General features: G+C 40.8%; 1 long non-coding RNA gene across 1 annotated transcript; it reads right to left on the bottom strand.

The window, feature by feature from the left end:
* Positions 1 to 58: 58 nt before the first annotated feature.
* On the bottom strand, positions 59 to 22,070 carry LOC130146282 (uncharacterized). Its single transcript, XR_008820851.1, has 6 exons — positions 21,693 to 22,070; positions 16,319 to 16,444; positions 14,721 to 14,829; positions 10,478 to 10,720; positions 2,811 to 2,919; positions 59 to 1,046 (listed from the first exon to the last, which is right to left on the bottom strand). It is a non-coding gene; the product is annotated as an uncharacterized LOC130146282 (long non-coding RNA).
* Positions 22,071 to 22,700: the final 630 nt, after the last annotated feature.

The following is a 22,700-nucleotide window of genomic DNA, read 5'->3' as shown; positions in this document are numbered from 1 at the left end:
AAAAAAAAAAAAAAAAAAAGCAGGGGCTTGCAACACAGCTATTTACAACAGCCTGGCACACAGCACACAACCTGCTCTCCTGCTTGCACAGTCAAGGATGTGCAAGCCCACATTTGACCTTAGCTTCATGGCAGGCTAAGAGTACACGTGTGGTTTGGTACTCGGGGGACACAGGGCAGTTGTTAAGGCCCTTGAGCATCTCTGGAATGGAACCAAACCAGGTGACCCAAAGGTGCCTTCCTGGAGCAATAGCCTCTTCCCAGAGACCAGCTTCTCTTCTTTAACTTCCCCCATGAGTTTATCTCTCCACAGCTTCTCCATATAGAGGAGCCTTAAGTAGCTCTTCTTCAGCTCTTTAGCTTGGGAGAAAAGGATGCCAGCTATCTTGAAATCCAGCAGTGAGCCTTCCATCAAAACCTGTTTAACACAAGGCGTATTCATGGGCCACACAGGTCTATTCTTAGCAGAAAACTTCGTGTCTGTCACAGGATAGTTATCTTCTTTTTCATAAATGCAACCACAGAAAAATCACATTCAGTTTAATTAAACAGTAAACTTCACCCTTTTCCCAAGAATTAAAGAGGTTTCAAATACGGTGGCAAAACCAGACTTCTCTAGATCTCAGAACAAATGAAGCCAAGGCCCCGGAGACAAGTATTCTTGGAATCCCCCCCAAAAAAATTAAGGAAAAAGATGTAGGCAATTCTATGATAAGAGATCAGAGGTCAGATCTGATAGAGCAAACGGACTATTTTTGTTCTTTCTCAAAAAACAAGCAGGACAATCTGGTCAGGATTCCTCAAAAAAATTGTGCAAGAACTAACTTTCTTCAGAAACAGAATGGCAGGTAGTATCCCTCTTCTCAAGCATCTGTTCTGCTTTCCCAGCTAATGTATTTTTAAGCACAGTATTGATCAGCTTTGATTCAATAGCAAGTTTTCCTGTGACTACTCACCCATAACGATGAAGATTTTTCCTCTTCAAATGCAAATAAGCAGCAATATAATTTCAGAACAGTAGGTATCAAACCATACGATGACTTGTACCTGGAAATTAACAGTTCAGAAAGAAAAAGAAAAAAATATTATTTATTCTTAATAAAACCAGATTTAAATACTTCTCTTTTTTTATACCTACTTTTTCAATGCCATCCCTGACCTTCATACTAATAATGGCTGTAGGTATCTAAACTGGGTAGCTGATAGAGACACAAAGAGGTTCAGAACCAAGTTACAGGGTGCTGTGCTGTAACGCTGGCTGGTGACTCAGCCCCACGCAGCTGCTTGCTCACAGTGGGATGGGAAAGAGAATCGGAAAAGTAAAAGTGAGAAAACTCATGGGCTGAGATAAAGACAGTTCAACAGGCAAAGCAAAAGCCATGCACACCAGCAAAGCAAAACAAGGAATTCATCCACCAGTGCCCATGGGCAGGTGGGTGTTCAGCCATCCCCAGGGAAGCCAGGCTCCATCGCCCATAATAGTGACTTGGGAAGACAAACATCCCCACCTGCCTTCTTCCCCCAGTTTATGACACCATATGGTATGGAATATCCCTTTGGCTAGTTCGGGTCACCTGTCCTGGCTGTGTCCCCTCCCAATTTCTTGCCCTCTCGCTGGCAGGGCTCGAGGAACTGAAACGTCTTTGACTTAGTACAAACATCACCCAACAAGGACCAAACCTATCGGTGTGCTATCAACACTGTTCTCACACCAAATCCAAAACACAGCACCGTACCAGCTACTAAGAAGAAACTTAGCTCCGTCCCAGCTGAAACCAGCACACAGTGGTAAGTACCAGCCATATTTCATTTAACTCTGTGTGAAACACCTAGTTTGCCTGACCTCAGCAACCTTTTGTGTTTCTTTTAGAGCACAGAACAGTTTCCATTTTCTTAAAAGTGGTGCCACTAATGGAAAGAACTCAGTGCTACTCATTGAGCATGATTTCTAATACAATTCATCTGTCACTAGAGCAAATTTGTAGCACAATGAAAAATGAGTGGCGTAGTTTCGTACTGGAGACTTTTCACTAGCTATTTCATTCCTGTGGTCTGAAAATGCTTATAATTAAATCTGACAGACACAAGAAATTACTTAACATGAGGCTCACACAACACAGGCTCCTGAGAAAGGCCAGAACAGCAGATACTCCCGTTTCAGGCTCCTTTTGCTTCTCGATGAACAGTGACACGAGCATGTTATTGCACGAGCACTATTTATTGATTGAATGACTCCAGGCTCTGGTACAGTCTCCTTACATGAGGCATTCGGCTGCCGCGAGGCTATGCAGCACGGAGGAGGGCGGCACGGGAGGCAGGATGCTATCCCTGTGCCAGCTAGTGAGCACCAGGGTACCCTACAGCTGACATACAGGTGAAAAAAGACTGTGTCCACTTTCTGCCCCTCCTGGCAACAATGCTAGGTTCTGTTTGTTTTCCATTTCTCCACCTCTTTCACACCAACCACAGAGTAAGAAAGGAGCATAACGGAGAGACCTTGGGAAGTTCTGACAAACCAAGCTTTTATTTTTGAAGCTGCATCTGCATCCACGATTTCTGCAAGTGCACGGTGAGACCAACAGGAGGACAAAGAGGCACCTGGAAAGTACAACGTTATTCCACTGCCTTCGAGTCAGCTTCTCAATTCTTTCCTTTGTGTGCAAGAGTTCAATGAGCCTAAAAGAGCATTTCTTATTAGAAATGTTAAGAACTGCTTAAAAAAAACCCCACAGTGGTGTAGGAGCAGGAATCAGAATTTTGCGTAATGGATACACAAATATTTTAACAGTGAAGCTGGTGACATCGACTTACTTTTTACTCCACAACTTGCTTTTGCTTTCTTCCCTTATGGTCTTCTGTGTGTTGTACATATGCTCTTCCAGTGTGAGGTTGTGGTGGCAATATGGACAGCAGCCCTCACCTGCAACAATAAGTGAGCCTTTACTTACACCGTCTATATCCCATGCCCCTTAAAGATGCCGAATTGTTTGCTTGTGTGGTGGTGTTTTTTGGGGAGCATGTGATTTAGAAAACATGCTTGCTTGCTCAAAATGCTGAACAACTTCACAGTGTCTCACAGGGAGGAAATATAACTAATAGTCATCTTTTTAAACTGGCACATGAGTAGCAATAGTGCCTCATGCAGTGTAATTGCTGCTGTTTCAAAAGGTGACTGTAAGCACGGATGCCTATATGGCACCCTGCTGGCTGTATGCTATTTGAAAGTTGCTGTGGTTTTGTGTGATTTTCTTTTTTTTTTTTTTGCTTTTATCTTCTCTGTAAAAGCAACAGTTTGACTTTAAAGCAGAGCCTGGCAGGCAATTTAACTTACCAGTGACAAAACTGCGGTCTCTTATAGTGTCTGATATCAGAAAAGAGCAAAGAAAAGGGAGATAAATTCTGAGAATTATAACCCCCCCAAATTCTAAATTCCTGTGGCTCTTCGTAAAAAGACAGCTATGCAAGGCAGAAGCAGACAATTCATTTCTTCTGAATCATTTATTACTGCCATTTCCCCAAGCAATGTATCTAGATTATCCACTGTCACCTCAAACAGGTTCACAGGGTGATGGGTTAACTCGGGTTGGGGGGAACCTAAGGAGATCACTCCTGCTAAAGCAGAGGCAGCCATGAACATGGGGGTTTTAAAAAACAAATCTCCCACTCCTTTTTGTTTATATCTTAAACACCACATGCAACTAGAAAGCAGCCTCCTTCTCATCCAGCTTTTGAAAACAAATACATCTTAATGTTTTGGGTTTTTTCCCTGTTTAAAATACAAGGGTATTTATTTAACGATGACAGAACATGAAGCTTTCCTATCATCCGGTACTCAGAGGAGGATGCAGGGAAAGAAAACCCTCTCTTGGTAAATAGATACATTAGCACATACAAGAGAGGACATGTGGTGACAATGGAAATGCTGATATATGATTTGTACCAGTTAACTCCAGGGAAAACAGGTAAAGCCTGCTATTGCTTTCAACAGAGTTATGGTTTTACCATATGGAATTACAATGATGTAAACCCAGACTAAGTGAGCTCATAATTCGTCTTTTAAATCTAGTCAAAAGACGTGTTGGGGAGAGGTAACATTGACCAGTAATTATGGTTTGACTGAGACAGTATTACAAACGAGAAGTAGCAGAACAGCTCAGAAAAAAAAAAATTCTCCACTAACCCAAACCTCCCTCAAACCAAAATCTTTATTTGCAGATCTCACTTGGTTTGCCATGCTGTTGTTCACATATAGCAAACTTGACTTTAAGCCCAGGAGAGCTTAAGAGTTCCCAGGAAAGAAAGTGGCTCAACAACAGAGTAATAAAAAGCTAAGAAACTCCGCATCATGCGCTGAGCTCGGAACCGAATGTCTGCCCAGGGAGTGAGCTAATGCACAATGTGATGAAGTAGGAAGTTGCTAATGACAGACAAGCTCCAAACTGAATTGTTACTGGGGAGTCTCAAGTGCCTATCAGATGAAAAAATAATTGCAGCAAAGGAAAATATAAGAAAACATCAGGAAAAGAAAAAAAAAAAAGACTATTCTTATGCTGTATTGGATGTGGAATGGTCTCCCCTAGCGAAGAGCACTTGCCTCATATCTTGAGTCACTTTTCCAAAGTTTTGTTAAAACAATTGTAAATACACCTCTTAAAAAAAACAGAATTGCATTGGCGGGGGGAAAGACACAGTAATCCAAAGGGTCTTTTCTATCTCTAATTACCATGACCTCAGCTGGACATGCCCAAAAACTTTTAGAGAGGAATGTGTGTTAACATTTACATGAGGACATGGGCCCCTGGGGAGATGAATGCATAATTGCTCCAGCAAAGAAACACCACCTAACTAGTCAGGAATGAAAAGACATTGTACACACAGCCAGTATTAGTCCAGTCGGGAAATTTCTTGTCTTTTCTTATTTTTTAATTACCATCAGCAGCCTCCCAGTGTAATCCAGGTGATCAATTTCAACTATGTTTCCTAGCCCAGTTAGCAAGGAACCTCCCTGATTTCAAGTCTCCTTAAAGTTCAGATTAACAGTTTAATTTAGCAATATTTTATAATGATTAAAAAAAAAAAAAACACAACAAAAACAACAGATAAGCAAAAGGCTCTTTTGGGAAGAAATTGCAGCATGTTTCAGATATTCTTTTCACTGAATATGCCCGCCCTCCAAAAAACAATGCCCGTAGTAATCAGGGTTGACTGAACTCCTATTGTTAACACTACTTAAATCAAAAAGAATTTTTCAAGCAGCGTTATAAATATTTATATGTTGTCTACTGGAACATTTTTAGCTGCAAAAAAAAGCTTTTGGCAAAAATATTTCTATTTTTGCTTAGTTTTCTAATCATAAAGAATTTCATTTTTTTAATACAAAATTGTTACCAAAGGTTTTCAGAAGCATTATATGTAAGTTTTTTGTTTACAGCTTTCAATTCAACAGGCACATAAAAATGTCATGAGAGATTAAAAAAACCAACAAACTTCAAACCACATCCATTAAACATTTCCTGAGAGGGAAAAGGAATTACTGACATTTTTATTGTTTTATTTTTAATAATAAGAAAGCACAACTGTTTTGTTTCAACAGCAAGTTCTGAGGACTTGTCAGAACAAACATTACTAAGCACTAACGTGCTGATAGTTGACTGCAGTTAGATTCAGCCTTCCTAACTGAAGAGCTTATTGGTATAATCAATGTAAATCTACGTGGTTAAACCAAATTGAAGGATTAACATCAAAATCAGCACGGGATCATATAACCAGATGAAACCGTGGGCATACTACAACACTGGCTTTTAGTATCCGAGGCAAAGACCTGGGAATAATATCAAGAATGGAGTTTTGAGCAAGGTGAGGAGGCTTCCCTGGCCTCAGCTTGACATGGAGCTGAAATCAGGGAAAGGTTTTGTAGTTTTAAAGGTTTTTTTGCACCCCAAAACCTGCCCACCACCATCAAGGCAGCGCTCAGCCCTGAAACTTGCTGAGACTGAAAGCACTGGAAAAGCACTTAACCTGCAGACATAAGCCTCTGGCTCTCGCTATCAACATTGTCAGTGCTGAAGATAAATATCTGAAGAGAACAAAATTTACAGTTTGGGATTTTTCTGGTGTTGAAATGATAAGGGAAAAAAATCCTGCCTGGTACTCCGCAGTGATATAACTTTTTTTTTTAGTCATTAATAGCATCCAAATTGCCTTAAAAGCTATGATAGGGAAAGGGTAATTTGAAAGAAAGATCAGAGTATGAACTTCTACCCAGTCTCTGAGGGAGGTGGAGATTTTTTTATTATCATAATCATCATTACTTTGTTATTGTCTTGAGATTAGCCTTAACGACAAGAGCTATTTTTGAAACCAAAACAACAAGTGAAAAATGCTTGGGTAGAGAGCCAAGGTTTCCTAGGGCACTGTTCCTTAGCTTGGTATTTAGACATTCTAGAAAACACTTAAAAAAATAAGTAAATTGCTTTATAGCTTTTTTCTTTAAAGCAATATAGCTGCTAGCCGCAGTGCAACACTGCTCGGTGAGGCTGAACCACACCTGGGGTGGAGATGCACATCTGCAGCGGAGCTTGGGGTGGCAGCTCCAGCATCAGCACCACTGCACCAGCATCAGCACCAGCATCAGCACACCTTCCGCACCCTGCAGAGGGACCACAGCCCTGCCAGGGGCACCTTTTGTCTGTGCCTCAGGATACTCCTTGCCCTCCAGGTGAGGGAAAGGGCTTTGGTCAGAGACCCACCCAACCATGCTTTTTTACCATCCTTAACTGCTTAGCAGCATCTCTAATCCCAGATATGCAGCCCAAGTAGAAGTGCAGTAGGTACAATAAATCGCTCCTTTCTTCTCTTTTCCCTAAGAGACCCTTGACAACTCTATAATTTGGATCTTATGCTTTATATTGGCCAGCCTATACCCACTAAAAGCATGATTATATTTTTTTTCCTGAAGTCACCATAGGTCTATACACTGCAGAGACTTCACATGTACACTCATATATGTAAGTATCCTACAAATCACCATACACATGCATATGCTCCCTGCAGACTGTGTTTGCACACAAGCAATGCTCTTCTAAAACGCAGCTAGACTGTTTTTTGAAAATATCAAACTTAGTAGATTGCACAAGATAGATGCATATCAGCAAGGAATTTAAGTATGTACCCCAACTTTAACTCATTGAAAACAACATGTGTGCAGCTGAATATATGTTTACCCATCTTGCTAAACTGGAAACTGTAAGATTTGCAAGGAACTGCTACAAAATAAATTAGGAATTTCTTGTTCCATTTTCTCAGTTGGGAAGGCATAGTTAAAGATTGGAATGGCAGTGTAATGAATGTAAGATGAAAGATATTTTTCTGTGTCATGAAAATTCTCATGAATAAAAAAATTACAACTGACGTTTTTTCTAGAGATGGTTAGGGAAATTAAAGAGTTTTTGCTATCAGCAAAATGTGTTTTTTAGAGGGTCATTCCTCTGTGTAGGGGAGATAGTGGGCACCTGTTCCCAAAAATATAATGGCTTGACTTGTGTCCTTAATTAAGATAATTAAGTGCATACTGGATTAAAAATGCTGTTCTACAGGGATCCTGCCAAGCCTACAAATGTCTTAATGTCTACAGTGTTACCATTCAAGAACTGCAAGATGGTTTGGCAATGAATTCCTAAAAAGGGATTGTTTATTTTCTTCCCCTCAAAACTCATTTTTTAAAAAGCCTAAAATAAAAAGGCACACAAAAAAACCCCTGGCATCTGCCCAACTGTATGTTGGAAATAAATTATGAATTTGCACTTTGCAAAGTGCAAATTCAGCCCGTGTTTTGGAAGCCAGGGGTTTTATGGGTTGCCCTTTGTGTGTCGCTGAGCTCCTCTGCACCTGTTTCATACTGTACATACTTGGAATTTTTCTGTATTCTTTATCGTTTCAAAGACAGGAATATAAACAACCCTGCTTTTCCTGCGATGACTGCCTCTCTGTGTGTATGTATATGCATCACTGAAACTTCCTAGACTCCAGTGCTGTTTTCTCTTGCCAGACACCCCTGTGGGTCTTCCTGAACAGCAGGCACTTTTTCAATAGCAACTTGGAGATACTGGCGGAGAACAGAAGGTCATTTTCTAAGACAGGATGCCAAGAGGACAGGAATTGAATGGTGCTGGCTGGCCACGAGACGCCATGCAAATCAAGAATGCAGTGTGGTCCCCAGGGAAATAGTTTATGAGCCTGGAGTATATGATAAACCTGCAACCAAAGCCTTCTTAGGCAACTGCGATAACAATGTGTCACATTCCAGAGCAGTTAAAAACAAAGGTTGTAAAAGCCCCTGCAAAGCAGCATTCCCTTAGACATTTGGGCTTTCAAGGAAAAGGAAAGATTTGGCAAGTTTTGTCACTTCTGGCTATTTTCTGAAAACAAAACAGAACAGTTTAGGGTTAGTCCCTCTCAAAACCCCCAAGCAAGTAACAGCAGAAAGCAGTTCTAAGATTCGCTAATCTTTAACAGGTTAAAAAATACGTATATGCACCCACAACACTGAAAATTAAGTAAATGCCACAACACAAGTGGTAAACGGATATTTCCATAGTATATTACAAATAACTACCTGCCTGAATGTAGTGTTAGCCACCAGCTAGGAAGATTAAACCCATGTCTTTAAATTAGCTTTCATACCCTGTTCATTTAAGCATCTTTCATAGATAAGGAGTCAGTTCATTGCTGTTCATAAATTGAGCATCAACAGTCCAAGATACTTGCTGCTTCTATTTGCCATTGCGCAGTGACTAGTCTGTGCAAACAAGCAGATCATGAATTAACTGCAACGAGTATTTCTTGTTCACCATTAATTATTGATGTTGACTGACTGGCCAAGTCCCAGGCTGCGGGAGACAGGCTTGGATGGAATGGGAGACCAAACAAAACACCCTTGTGAAGGTGACAGACAAAATCCTGCCATGCATGTATGAAGTATGTGATGCAGCAGATTTCACAGGAGAAGCATGACTCATGGTGTCCTAAGAACCGAGGAAGGAAAGATCAAGAGTGCCTCAGAATTCAGAAAGCAAATACATTGCACTTTTGTGAATCAGATCAAGTTTACTACCTCACTCTGCTTTCAACCTTGAGGTTTGCTGCTTCCCTTTCAGATCCGAAGCACCCGAAAGCTCATTTGCTTCTTTGTTCCAGATATTCCTGCCAATAGCAGTACAAACTACACAGATCTTTCTGGTGTTGCTTTGTAAAAATTCTTTGATATCATCAAAGATCAGTTCTCCCGAGCACAGTATTACAGTGCACCTCACAACACACCACTTCAACAGCAGGATAAAGGCCTTTGTGATGGAGATGATTAGCTGAAGTGTACAAACAAACAGCCAAAAAAATGCAGAGCATAAGAGCAGAAAAATAGTTTGGAAAAAAAGCACCCAGATTATTCTATGCCAGGTAAGAAAGCTGTATTTAAAAAAAAAAACCAAAACAAACAAAAAAAAAAACCACCCAACAACCAAAAAAAGTGCTGGGAAGACAGCCAAGACAGCAGCTGTGTCAAGGCTATGTCTTTCACAGAGAACCCAAGAATTAGTAGAGCTGTGAAGTCAGGCTAAGGGAGGCACTGCCTCCTTAGTCTGCAAAGGCATCCAGAATGCCTACATGGGTGAGTACAAAACACACATCCACAACAGAAAACAGCTACCAAGAGAGCCCCTAGGAAAGGATCTGCTGCGCAAGTGTGTAACGCTGACCAGAAAACCATCAAGGTTCAAATGCAGTGGGTGTCCTGCACAGTAAGCTCTCTCTCTGGCACTGTTTCTTAAGGCATCTTTTTGCCTGGCTGTCAGTACTGCTGTTTATGTAGTGCTTTATTTCTAACACCATTTACATGACAACCTCTCACAGACCTCAGAAGGCACTGTTTAGACTACCATATTTAAAAAATTAAATAAAGATTAGCAAGTTACCAGGCATTCTCATCTTGCAAGGACCGAAAATTATCCGCAAGCGCTCTAGCAGCCTCTAATTAAGAATACCAAAAGTGTCAGCCTGATCAGAGAAAGTGCTAAAAAGCTATTTAACAAGTGCAATTTGCCTGCATAACTGTTTCCTGAAGAAAAAGCCAAAGGTTGCGATTAATTCTGCTTTCTGTTTTCAGCAGTGCATTTAAGGCGATCAGCCCTTTGCTTCACTGGTAACCCACATACTGACAAAGCTTTCCCCTTCTCCTCTGCCCCACAGCTGTGCTTCCGAAGGAACACGGAGCCAGAGAAATAAAGTTGCAATGTCACTCACCCGCTTCCATAGGCTGTTCCTTCCCCCCCCTCCCCAAACAACGTCTGTCCACAGCAGTGTGCCCGCTCTGGAGAGACAGCAGAAGCTGTCCGGCCAACGGGCAGTTGAAAGCGCTTCGTGGTTTGGGAAGTCGGGATGTTCTGCTGTTCCCATGACCAGAGCGAATGCAGCCCTCCAAGTACCTGAGCCAGGCAGGAATCACGGGTCTCCTTCCCTCCATCCCGCACCCCCTCCACAGCTCCCAGGCAGCCCGGTGGTTTTCCACTGAAGTTCAAATCTCCAGGTGATTCTTCCGCTCAGATTTCTCGCAGGCCCCAGAGATGAGTCTGAATCCCACGTTCAGATTTGCAACCTCAGTTTTCCCCAGCATTCAGAGTTGCTCACGGGAAAAACAAGGACAGCACATTGGAATGGTGAAACAAAGCCTGCAAACAGAAATAGATCAATTTTCTGTGCAGATACCACTTATAGCTGAACGTATGCATTAATCACAAATCTATTATAGAGTCGACTCTTGGTTTCTGCTTCCTCATGCTAAAGAAACATCCTACACAATTATTTCCTATATGATTCTTTCCTTCCTACCCACCCCAGCCACTGCCCTTCCTGGTAGCGTGCCAGTTTTGTTATTGTTCAAAGGTGAAAAACAAAAAAAACTACCCCAGGAACTCACTTTGGCCAGGCTTCACCTAAAATGTTTAATTTAAGAAGAGTGAAGCCGCCTGGTACAGGGGCCTCCACACAGGGCCAGTAGCCCTGACACGGCACAGAAAATCACACACATCACCCTTCCTTCCATTCGCTTTGCAGTGATGGAGCTGACAGTCCTGCAAGTACAGAAAGCCGCTCACATTCAAGAAAGTTAAAAATATGCACTTACACTTGTGATTAACTTCCAGGCAAATAATAATGAGGTTGCCATGAGGATGCCGTGGGGTTTGAGAATAAAAAGGGGAGTGAGCCATTCAGTCCTGAATGGAAGTGATGCCTCCCTCCCACATAGCCTCAACACACAGCTAAAGATTTTCTCCATTTATACAATTTGTGGAAAAAATTTAACTAGGCATCTAGGTTGCCCAGGGGCAACCTACAGCTTCTGTAAAGCCACCTACAAAATGAAGCTGAATAATGAAGCTCTGATTATTTGTACCAGCTGGAGACCTGCTCCCCCAAGGATCATTGGCACTCTGTAAAAATCCCACTGTTGAAATTTCACGCTTCCCTTTTCAGCTTACAAGATCAATGTCCTGGTGCTTTGTTTTATTTTATTTTTTTTTTCTAAGAAAATAAGCATCAACTGTATGGAAGCGAATTAGCCTTCATTCAAAATACGTTTTGCAAAAGGTCTGATTTTATTCAGTGCCACCCAGAAGACAGACAGTGATCTTATATATGAGAGTGATCTTATTATATATGAGAGCCGGATCTATTGTCTAGGTTTAATTAGCTGATTATTAAACTTCCCATTTCTGTTATTGCAGATCCTTAATTCATTTCCTAGCACGATGTGCTTTAAAAAATGTTTTCCAAAGAAAGCAAAAGACATTTCTATTCATTCTAATTGTTCAGGAAATTAAAACATGCCAAATATTTTCCAGCTAATTAGCTTGAAATACCTCATTTCTCACTGCTGTAACTGACCTGTAACATCTTTCTCCCTCTCTCTCTAAATCACCAACTGCTCGTTTGCTTCCTTTCACCATCCCACATCACTCAGCAACCTTTTCCACTGGACATTCCCTCTCACCAGTTGTTCATTTGCCCATAAGAAAACATACCCTAACCGACACATTGGGCTTTTTTCTTTCCAGATATTGATCATGGTGTACTGCTGGTGATGGCAAAAGTCACTTCTGGAGAACTAGAAGGTGCTGCTTCGTCTAGGCGAAGGGTGGTAGGGGTGTGCAACATGCCACCACACTGCCGGCACAGCTAGGTAGAACGGTGAACAACTGCTACTTCATTTTCACTGGATTCTTTAAATATTGTAAACGTGGAGAGTGGGAGGAAAGGTGAAAAGTTTTAGGACTTTGTCATTGCTGCTTTAGCCAGTCATTAGTGTGATCAAACACTTTTTGGAAGGCATCTGGGTCTTTAGATATCTCTGTCAGCATCGTATAGGACCCATCAATTAAGTCTCCCGCAAGCTGACCATTAGCACACCAGTTTCAGATGTTGGTTTTAACAACACTTGTCTACACATAATCTAGGTGAACCATTCCCACCTAATTGTGTATGCAGACCCTCTTACTTCAGAATTAATTATTTTTCAACCTAATTTCACATCATGGAAAACATCCATAGGAAGCCAGGCCCTACACATCTTACCTTGCAAGCCCCTCTGGTTTTTGAAGAGTTTGAGATTCTGCCTGTCCATAGGCAATTTGTTTATGTAGCCGTTGCACATGGTATGTTTTATCCTTCACCAGAGCCTGAACCGCTATCACAAGAGTAAAGATTTAAAACTAAAGTTGACCTCTACTTTTGACACTGGATCAATGCACCCATGAAGCGTGCAGCAACAACGAACGAGTGAAATGCATTTGTTAATGTATGGTTTGCTTTTACTGCTGCTTCAGCAAAACATGGAGCGCTTGCTTACAAATGTCAGTGGCACGAAGCATCTACCCAAAAGTCTATCTATGAAAATAAATCAGAGCCTGTTTAAAATCACTGTAATTCTCCTGAAGGGCTTGCAAATGCTATTCAGTAATGAGAGAGGGAATACTCTCTCTACACATAAATAAGATGCCACAGAAAATAGCAATGGAACTTCCTCATATTTCTCTTCCCTACCCCTTCAGCCCTTGTGATACCACTGCCCCGGGAAAATGAAGAAAGAAAATTTCTTCTTACAGGAAGAAACTGCCAAGCCCGTTCAATACACATAATCTTTCAAAATACACTAATAGCTTCTTCTGGTGGCATTTGCAATACGAACAGTCATCTGCAAAGGATGAAATCATCAATATATTTCAAAATACATCCTGGGTCATTGAAAAGTTTTCAAATGGCATGAGTGTCTGGGGTTTTTGGTGGTGGGGTGTTTTTTTTTCTTATTATTTTTTTCTTTTGAAGTGTCATTTGGCTTAGGAAAAATGTACCAGAGATTTTAGGATATGTAACTCATCAAAAGTAAATTTAAAACACTATATTTGCTAACTAAAGCTGTGATAGTGCTCATCTAGCTAAGGAATATTGTCAACTTAAGCCATTATCCTAGAACTGCTGTTTTCTAAAACAACCCCAGGTCTCAGAATGAAACATGAGGGCACACCAACAGATCTTTTCCCCTTTCTCCACTCTAGCTGCAACACAATGGTCTCGTGGCAGTAAAGCAAATGAATAACAATACCCTGTAGACACCCTTGCAGAAGTCTTCCACATCTTCATCTTGAATTTCCCTACTGCTCCCTAGCAGATTGCCTTTCCTAGAGTACCAAGGAACAAGGAGGAGAGATTTTGCTACTCTATGCCCAAATGATTCCTAAAAACCAAGAACTACATTCTCTGTACAGATGCCCTTTTGTCTGGCATGAGTCAGTTATCCCCTTTCTCTTCTATAGCTAAAAGAGTCATAAATGCATTCAGACAGCTACTGCACGTCCTTAGGGCACCTGGAAAAAGGTTCCCATGGGTAGGGAGCAAACAATAACTTTGCTTGCCCTTAGTATAATATTGGGTTTTCTTTTAATTCTTATCTTGCATAGATTTTATTTTTAAAAGTTCGTTTTAGGCTGTTTGATTTCTGTCTCAAGCTGCATGAAGGAAAGGTTCTCTTTTCCATAGCCCATTTAAGGAATCCAGCCGATAAGATGCAGCCAAAAGCAAATTTGGAGAAGAGAAATATTTGACAGTGCTTATGCTTAACATCGTATTTGTAATATCAACTGTCCCAGGCAGCCCAAGACAAATAATTTTGGATATTTTGAGGCAAGCTTTATTGGAAGTGGGGGAGGAGGGGGAAATTATGCAGGGACATGCAAAAGCAGCTGTAATTCCATATCAGAACATAAATCAAACCACTAAAAAAAGTGTCATCTTAATTAAAAAATGGGAAGCCAGAGAGAAGCCTCCAGCGGGAATTAAAAGGTATTTGAAAGAAAATTATCCTCAATGGAAAAAAAGGCACATAGTCTGCACAGGTGCCAGCCAACATACAGCATGCATATGACCTGGCAGACTACTGAAATTTAGAAACCCTTAAAAACCTGTTCAGAGCAACTGAGTAGCATCGTGTGTGATGCAGGACTGGTACGCACCAGGAATTGCTCCTTCACTCCAGCTTGCTTTACCCTAACTAGTATGTATGTATGAGACAGAGCGTGCCTAGTGGATTTTTGCTTCATATCAAAAGACCTCAGTTGGTCGCAGCAATGAAAAAAAAAAAATACATCCCGTATTTTTACTTAATCTCATACTCACTGTAAAGATTGAGTTAGAGGAGGCCAGGGGAACCAGAAGGGAGCAGGGAGCAGTGCAGGTCGGTAAGAGCCTTCCAGAAGAGCGCTGCTGCAAAACCCACATCAAGAACCTGTGAACCAGAAGGCAACAGAGTAGCACCTGTTGGTGAGCTTGAAGTATTGAGAAGCAAGCTGGCCCCAAAGGGGGTCCCACCTAAAGCTTAGGTCAGGCTTTTAGGACACACTTTATACAAAAGCAGAGACTACGCAGGTGCCGGGGAGATCTGGCAGAATATTCACTGCAGTAGAAAGGAGCACCCAAAGCTAACACTAAGTTCACTTTTTGCAGGGCTCTTTTTCACTAAGGACTAGTCATAAATGTTATGACCCACCACCTCATCCCCCAAAATTGCACATGCTTTTACATTCTCGAGCTCTCAGCCTTCGTCTTCATACAACCATACATGCCAAGCGATTCAGCCATGCCCCTATTAAATTACAGGTTTGTGAAACTGAGCCTGGAAAGGGAAATTTCCTGGCAATTACAGAAGAGAAGCTGGAAAGATCAATCGATATAACCTGGTCATGACCCATCTATTAGTCAGAGGAAGTAATTGGGCAGATAATGTTACCATCACTAATGCTTTCACACAGGTGCAGCACCAGCTGCTTCTGCTCTTTTTGGCATGGGGCTATTAGATGTTCAGCTTTAAGTCCCTAATTTAGGTATAGGGTGAAATTAGTAGGTTCAACCCTTATGAACCAAGGGAGACCAGTGTCAAACATCTGAAGGAAGGTCAGCAGAAGACTAAAGAAGCCTGATACCGGGCTGTACCTTGTCGACATTTGGTTTAAGATGTGTAATAGCCACTTTATCAAACAGCAACTATATTCTTCCAAGTCTCAAATGGACATTTTTATAGTTGGATAGGGTTCATTGTTTAGCTAACACAGAGACTTCGCTAAAAGAGACCATCCCCTTCTCTCACATGGACATCCAAAGTCAGGGGCAACAATCCCTTGTTCAGCCATAGCTCCAGGTTTCCATACTGACTGAGGTGCTGATGGGTGCTGGGTATGCTGCACTGTTTGCTCCCAGAAGATGGCTATCAGCACTCATCCCACCTGTGCTTCCAGAACTTCAGTCTGACCTTCAGGTATGGACTTGTTTGGCAATAGATCAGGCTATATTTAGACTTTCGTTTGTTTGCTTTGTTTTTAAACATAGGCATTATTTCTTCAAAACCCACAGCTCTATGAGTTTCATGTTCAAAATTGGAACTGTTTGAACCTAATGAATTTTCTTCTACTTCTAAGGTAGTATTTTTGACAGCAGGAACAACAGCCCATCATGCAACCTGTGGCATTTAATAAATGCTTGTTTTACTCTTGCTGTTTAATTATTGGGGTAATAAATCTCTCCCTTACAGTTCATTTAAAGTACCTTTCAAACACACGATCCACATACTACATTGTTTGTGCTCAGAGGCCCCTTAGCAAAAGCAAGAACATTCAACTATTGCATTGCAAACTTCCTAGAAAACTCACTATTCAGACCTACGGTAAAAGGCAGAATATTGCTGTTCTTGGCATTGTTGTAAGTTTACAACAGGGACTCACCATTTATTTTTCCAACTGGAAGTTTCCACAGGATATCTCAAAGATGTTTATAGCTTAGATTTAACCCTGTTGAAATAATTAGTTGGATGACTTCAGTTAGCAGAAGCACTCCAAAGAATGTGTAGCCTGGTTGGAAAAAAAAAAAACAACCCACAAAAAAACAAACCCACACCTTTTAAATTAAGAGATCTGAAGTATTTTTTATATTATTAACCTACTGAAATCTGTACTCAGAAGCTGACAAAAGTAAACATGAAGGTGCAACTATCCTACTGATCCAAAAAGGAATTCACTTCAAATACAAAGGCTGAAGTCCTTCCTCCTGCCCCCACCCCAACTCATTGCAGGATAATATACTATTATAAAATAAATAAAAATAGCATGAACAAACTTGTCTGCTATGTTCATTAATACTATACCATAGCATGCTTCTCAATCAAGATACAAACCATCAGGTACAGAAGGCAGTGCAAGTGCTGCTATTTCTATTGTGACGGTGGCAAAAAGTTTCAATGAAGACTGAGATTGCACATTAAAACAAATTGTGTAAAGAAAAGCCCCTTCTGCATTCAGTCACCTAGTCTTTCTGATCCAAAACAGGGTTGAGGTTTGGGTTTTGGTATTTTGGTGTTTGGGTTTTGGATTTGGGGGGGGGGGGGGTTGGTGGATTTTTTTGTGTTGTTTTTGTTGTTTTGTGGGTGGTGGCATTTGGTTTCTTTGAAAATGTATATATAAAGAAAATATATTCTACAACACCGCGTCCTCAGATCACTATGTTTGAAAACCAATCTGCCAAAAGGATAACCTGGTCTGGAAAATACTGAGCAGAAAAGTGATAATCATCAAGTCCAAGACAGACTAACTGGATGGTTCAAGTATCTGTTTTTAAGAGGTCTTCTGAGAGGTGGAGTCAGGCTTGAAGTCATAAGTCTTAAATACAAAATTGAGTGGCTCAGCCCTGGGCATAGGCAATCACTTCAGTTATGTGACTCTTCAGGCAGATAAGTGAAAGTCTGGAGGTCTGAATTCTTATATCAGGAATTTCAGGCAGTTTCCTTTTCCACTGTAATAGCTAGCGGAGTTGAAGTTCACTACAGGACTGTCTGGAATCTTCCCCATGGGACATTAAGTCCTGCAAAATAGCTCTAGTTCCAGTGGGAACTGGTAAATTTCTCTTGCAGCTAACTTTGAGATATTCATGTAATTTTGACTGATAGCAGTTGCTTAGACCCACCAGTCGAGGTATTAGTTGACCAAGGCCATCTCTCTGTGCAAAGAAACTACTCTGACTGCCAAACACACGGTTAGTCCTTTGCAAAGATTAACATGCACAACCCTGTCTTGGCACTGAAGTGTTTCTTCTTCAAGTATCTCCTACCTGAAACAGAACTCTTGAAGTTCTGGAGGTGGGAGAAATGAGATATACAAGTCTATAACTCACATTAAAAAAACCCACAACCACAGACCAGCACCCTACCACCCACTGCACCGCGTTTCTCAGTGTTTGGTTTGTTGGTTTTTTTTTGTGGTGGTGGGTTTTTTCCCCTCGACCAAATGGGCAATCTGTTTAACATTACACAAACTAATCACTACTGCTACCCAGAGAATGGCAGACAAGTAGGATAACATTAAAAAAGGGGTTTCTTTACTATGATAGGATGCAGTAACAAGCTGAAGGATAATTAGGTCTCTTCAATTTCCCCATCCTAGAGCTAGGGAGAAGAAAACTGCAAGAAAACCTTTGCACATCAGTTATTCTCATAGATACAACTGCCAAAGATGCCAACTTGTTAAAGTTGGGTATGTAAGACTCAAAAGGGAATTCGTTAAAACAAAAATGTTCAGAGGACAGTAGAAGAAAAGGGTCAACAGAGCTGTAGCATGAAATTTTCCCTTTTCTTTTTTTTTTCTTTCTGTTCACAATGTTTTCTTGTGCAGGAAAATGGCCAACGCTATCTACACAAAACTGAAGAATTAGCATTTGAATTTTGTTCACATCTTAATACATCTGAAATCTCAGCTTTGGAAACACGTTTCATATTTAGAAGCAGAGGAATCTGACCAAATAGAAAGCCAAAGGGGAGTTCACTTTCCAAAACACACAATGGAACGATAGCAAGTTTTAATGCCATGGCTACACGCTGACCGAGGTGAGCCTAAAGCTGGCCTGGGGGAGTCTGAGTTGGGACTTGCACTAGCAAATACAGAAGACAAAAACATCACATCCCATTCCTGAAAAAATCCCAGTTTTACAGGCCCACTTTGTTGGTCTGTAAGAGGTGCCAAGTTAGAGCTGCACTGCATGGGAAAAAAGAAGGTGTACCGGAGCAAGCACCGGCTGGAGCAAGTCCAACAGAAGCCAAGTCTCAAGGAGAGATTCCCTTCTGTCCCAGTTTGTTGCCCACTCCCATTTTTACTGTTTCCTTACTACCTGTCACCAGGCAGAAATTTTTGCCCTGGATTTCCAAACCAACACACTACCACTCTATTCTATTTTTAAAGAACTCATTTCTTCTGCTGGTCATTTAAAAAAGTCATTTAACGTTTAAGTTTTCCAGCTCTGTATTTTCTCATCTACTCTTTAGTCTTTATTTTGACTTTTAAAAAGTATTCATGTTGTGTAGCACAATGTTAGACATGCTACCAACCACAAATAATAAATAATGCCTTCAGTACTGGGCATCATAAGCAAAGATAAAGTTGAAAGGCAAAAGATGCGGATGAATAGTTTCAGTTTGCCCTAAGCCTTTAAATGCTAAGACTTTTTACCTTTGTAGACATAATATTCAGAAGCAGCATTAAAACAGAATTATTGCTTTAGTCATTCCCTAGAAGTGCAGTGAGGGAGGAAAGGGGGAGAGAAGGGAGGAGAAAGAGAGATGCACAGGCTAAGCCCACCATCTAGTGACAGAACTTCAGTTTTGCAGGTGGTTTGCTTAAATATTAGACAAGTTACTGTGCCAGGGAAACAAATCATCCAAACTTCTTACAATAATAATCCTTAAATGTAAGGATTATATATATTCCTTCACGATTAGGAAGAAATTCAAAGCGTATAATCTATAGCAGTGAGGTACTTAATACTTGGTTCTTTTTGTTGGCCTGTTTTAAAAATAATCAAGAACAAATATTTTCTTGCATTTGTGGAAGGTTAATTTAGCAAAGCACCTGTTCCAACATTCCCTAAACTAACAATACAGATAACAAGAAGTTAAATATTATTTGAACCTGAACATTTAAAAAATAAATTATTTTGCCATTACTCAACAGAGGCAGTTTTCTGAACTGTTGGGACCTCAAAAAACACAGAATAAGAACTCCCCGAGAGAGGAAGCATTCCTCCTCCATGAGGGCACCGGCCCTGGGCATGTACCTTCCTACAGTATGAAGATGCTTCATGAAGTATGAAAATTCTCTAGAATTTGTCCCTAATTCTTCCAGCAAAATACATTATTCTTTTCTTTCGTATCTCACTACTTTCCTTCCCTCCCCATATAACACTGCCATCATCCAAAATGGTAAACTTGAGGCGTGATCTTTGATGTAGAGACCTACATTTTTATGTTCTGAATAATAAATCTCTCCTACACACAGGACAGACGTGTCGGAAACTAGCCTTTCAGATGAAGCTCCTGTCACCTACCTTCTTGTTACTGCACTACCTTTTTCCCCCACTCCTGAGACATGCACCTTTCCTTGTTCCCTTCCTTTCACACACTACAGAGCCTTGCCATAACCCAGCGCATCCTAGTCTTGGGCACCCCATCCCTTGCACTGCCCCTCCATCCCATCTAAGTTCCATGCTTTTGCTTCAAGGTATTCCATAGCTGGTACCACTCCAGCCATCTTATATAGCACAGGGTATGTTCACCCACATCCAATGGGCTTATCATGTCGCTATCCAGCAGCCATTAACTTCTCAAACCCTGTTATGCTTTATCCTTAACCACCCAAGTTACTTAGCTTTGTGATAAAAGGTTAAATTATGGCTTTTAAAAAATAATTATTTAAACCCTACCATTTTAGCATGCCGAACAACACTGTCTATCACCTCGTACTTCCCATCCTGTCTTTAGAGGACTGCTTTCTACCGCCTTACACTTAATCCTAGCCTGTTAGCAGCAGGTGAGCACGCTAGCACAGCAGGGGAACAGTCACAGGGACTCAAGCTCTAGGCTGTCCAGTGCTAGAAACCAGGCTGCACACCTCTCCCAGGTATGGCTGAACAAAAAGTGAAGCAATGGTTCATGCTGAATAGTTAAGAGGACAACAAATAACATCTAAATCCTAGTGAGGGAGGGCACTAGGAATTGCACTACACGCAGCAGCTACGCCCAGCAAGCTTGTGAAACAGAAAGGCGTGCATTAGCTGCAGCTGCTGCAGCACTGAAGAAAGAGTGCAGGCATTAGAAACTTCCTTTTTCTGAGACAGCTTTTTTATTTTTTAATAGCTCCAAGGACAGTTTAGACAGCTCTGAAGTAAAATGCAACCAATGTACAAAGGTACTGCTCAGCTGACATTTAGGTGCTGTGCAATGGAATAGCTTTGTCTGGTCTTGGAACTCTACGCATTAAGTAGGAAGCTATATGCTCAGACAACTAATTACTCTGGCTCGCCGTCTACTGATAAAAATTTAAGCTGCTATTCCACAACAATATTTTCATTCAGCTTTCAACGATTTTTAAAAAATCTCTGCTACTGCCAAGATCTCTCACGCCTGGAATGTCAGTAATCAGTGCTATTCTGTAATCCGTCAGCGCAGTTGGGCTGATACAGGCCATAATTAATTGGGACAAATGGAACATATTTGAAATAAAAATCAGGTCTTCGTGCTCTGAATAATTTAAACACGTATCCTATTTTACAGCGGAACAAGCTCCATCTACACTACACTTCTGTGCCCAAGCTTCCTAGAAATACTTTAAAAAGAGAAATAACAGGTATTATTTTTAAAAAGAGGGTAAACCCCACACACACACTATTTACACAAGTATAGCCAGTTCAACTAAACACTGACATACATATAAATTCTGTATTATACATCTATATCCACATGTATTATGTAGACATGTTATGTATTTTATAATAAATAAAACACATTAATTTAGGGTTTTATTCTGGTAAAATTCACCTTACCAGGCTAGTTTCAGTATTTTAAAGATTAAACTATTTCTTTTGTATCAGAAAAAGTGAAACCGATTTAAAAACCTTTCTGTGAAAAGAAAATGTATCTTAAAAATAAACACATCTGATTTGTCAAGAAGGAAAACGTGCCCAAACTAGTTCCGAATGAGCTGTTTAGGCATGCTAGAAATGGCATTTGGACATCCTTCCCAGAGGGAAGGCTCCAGTTTGGGAGCAGAGATGACTTACCTCGGAGCAGCTCTGGCACTTTCCGCTCCTGCTGTACCCCTGGTTCCTGATTTGGACACAGCTCAGTTTTCCACAGATGTTCCTGCAGCGGTCAGGGCAGGCAGCCAGGCATCCCTGCTGCGGTCAGAGGCGGATCCCAAAGGTACCCAGATGTTCTGCAGAGGCACCGAGCCCACGCAGGGTACAAAATTAAAGTAGCTACTTGCTTCTGGCAGTGGCTCTGAAAGCTTAGATTTTTGCACAATATGGCACTGTATTTTACACAAGTTCTCTAGAGTTTATAATCAGAAGATTCAGGCATTGTGAATCTTTTCCTCCAGACTGATTTCCCTTCTTGTGCCTCCACCGCTTGCAATAAAATCTTAATTTGAAAGCAACTTTAATTTACAAAAAACAAACAAACAAAACCCCCAACACCCACCCACTTCCCAAAAACAAAACCAACCACCAAACCTCAAAGACACCCAGCAAAAAAACCTCCCACCACTACTTCAAGACATAGCAACCTGGTTTTTACACTCTATTTAGAGCCCCTTAAGCTCTTCATGAGAAATTAGCTACTGTGATGCCTTCTCTAAAAGCAGTACTTTCAGTCTGCATGGAAGAGATACAGATTTACTGGTGAACATTCTCAAACTGATTTAATAAAATCTAAAGCAAACAATACTAACTTTTATTTAAAGTAAGTACTACAAAGCTTACATTATACTTGGTTAAAATGGCATCTCCAAGAGGTAACAACTGATAACACTCACGGTGAATTACACTTCCTTAAAAATTAAGCACATGTGACAAAAGCAGAAATAAGTATCATCTATATACCTCAGCAGGTCAACAAAAAACTAGATAAAAACATTTACATCATGCTGACTAACCATATTTTTCCCCAGATAGCATTCCATTGTGAGCTGGCTGAACCTGATGAACTAAATCAATCTGGTTTTCCTTTCTGCAACCAATTTGCTTTCTAAACTATGCATACCCAGTTGCATAAACAAATCCTTATTG

Source organism: Falco biarmicus, chromosome 3 (genome assembly GCF_023638135.1).
Source record: "Falco biarmicus isolate bFalBia1 chromosome 3, bFalBia1.pri, whole genome shotgun sequence".
Lineage (NCBI taxonomy): Eukaryota > Metazoa > Chordata > Aves > Falconiformes > Falconidae > Falco > Falco biarmicus.
Note: the sequence above shows the minus strand (reverse complement) of the source record. Positions and strands in the feature narration are given on the sequence as shown.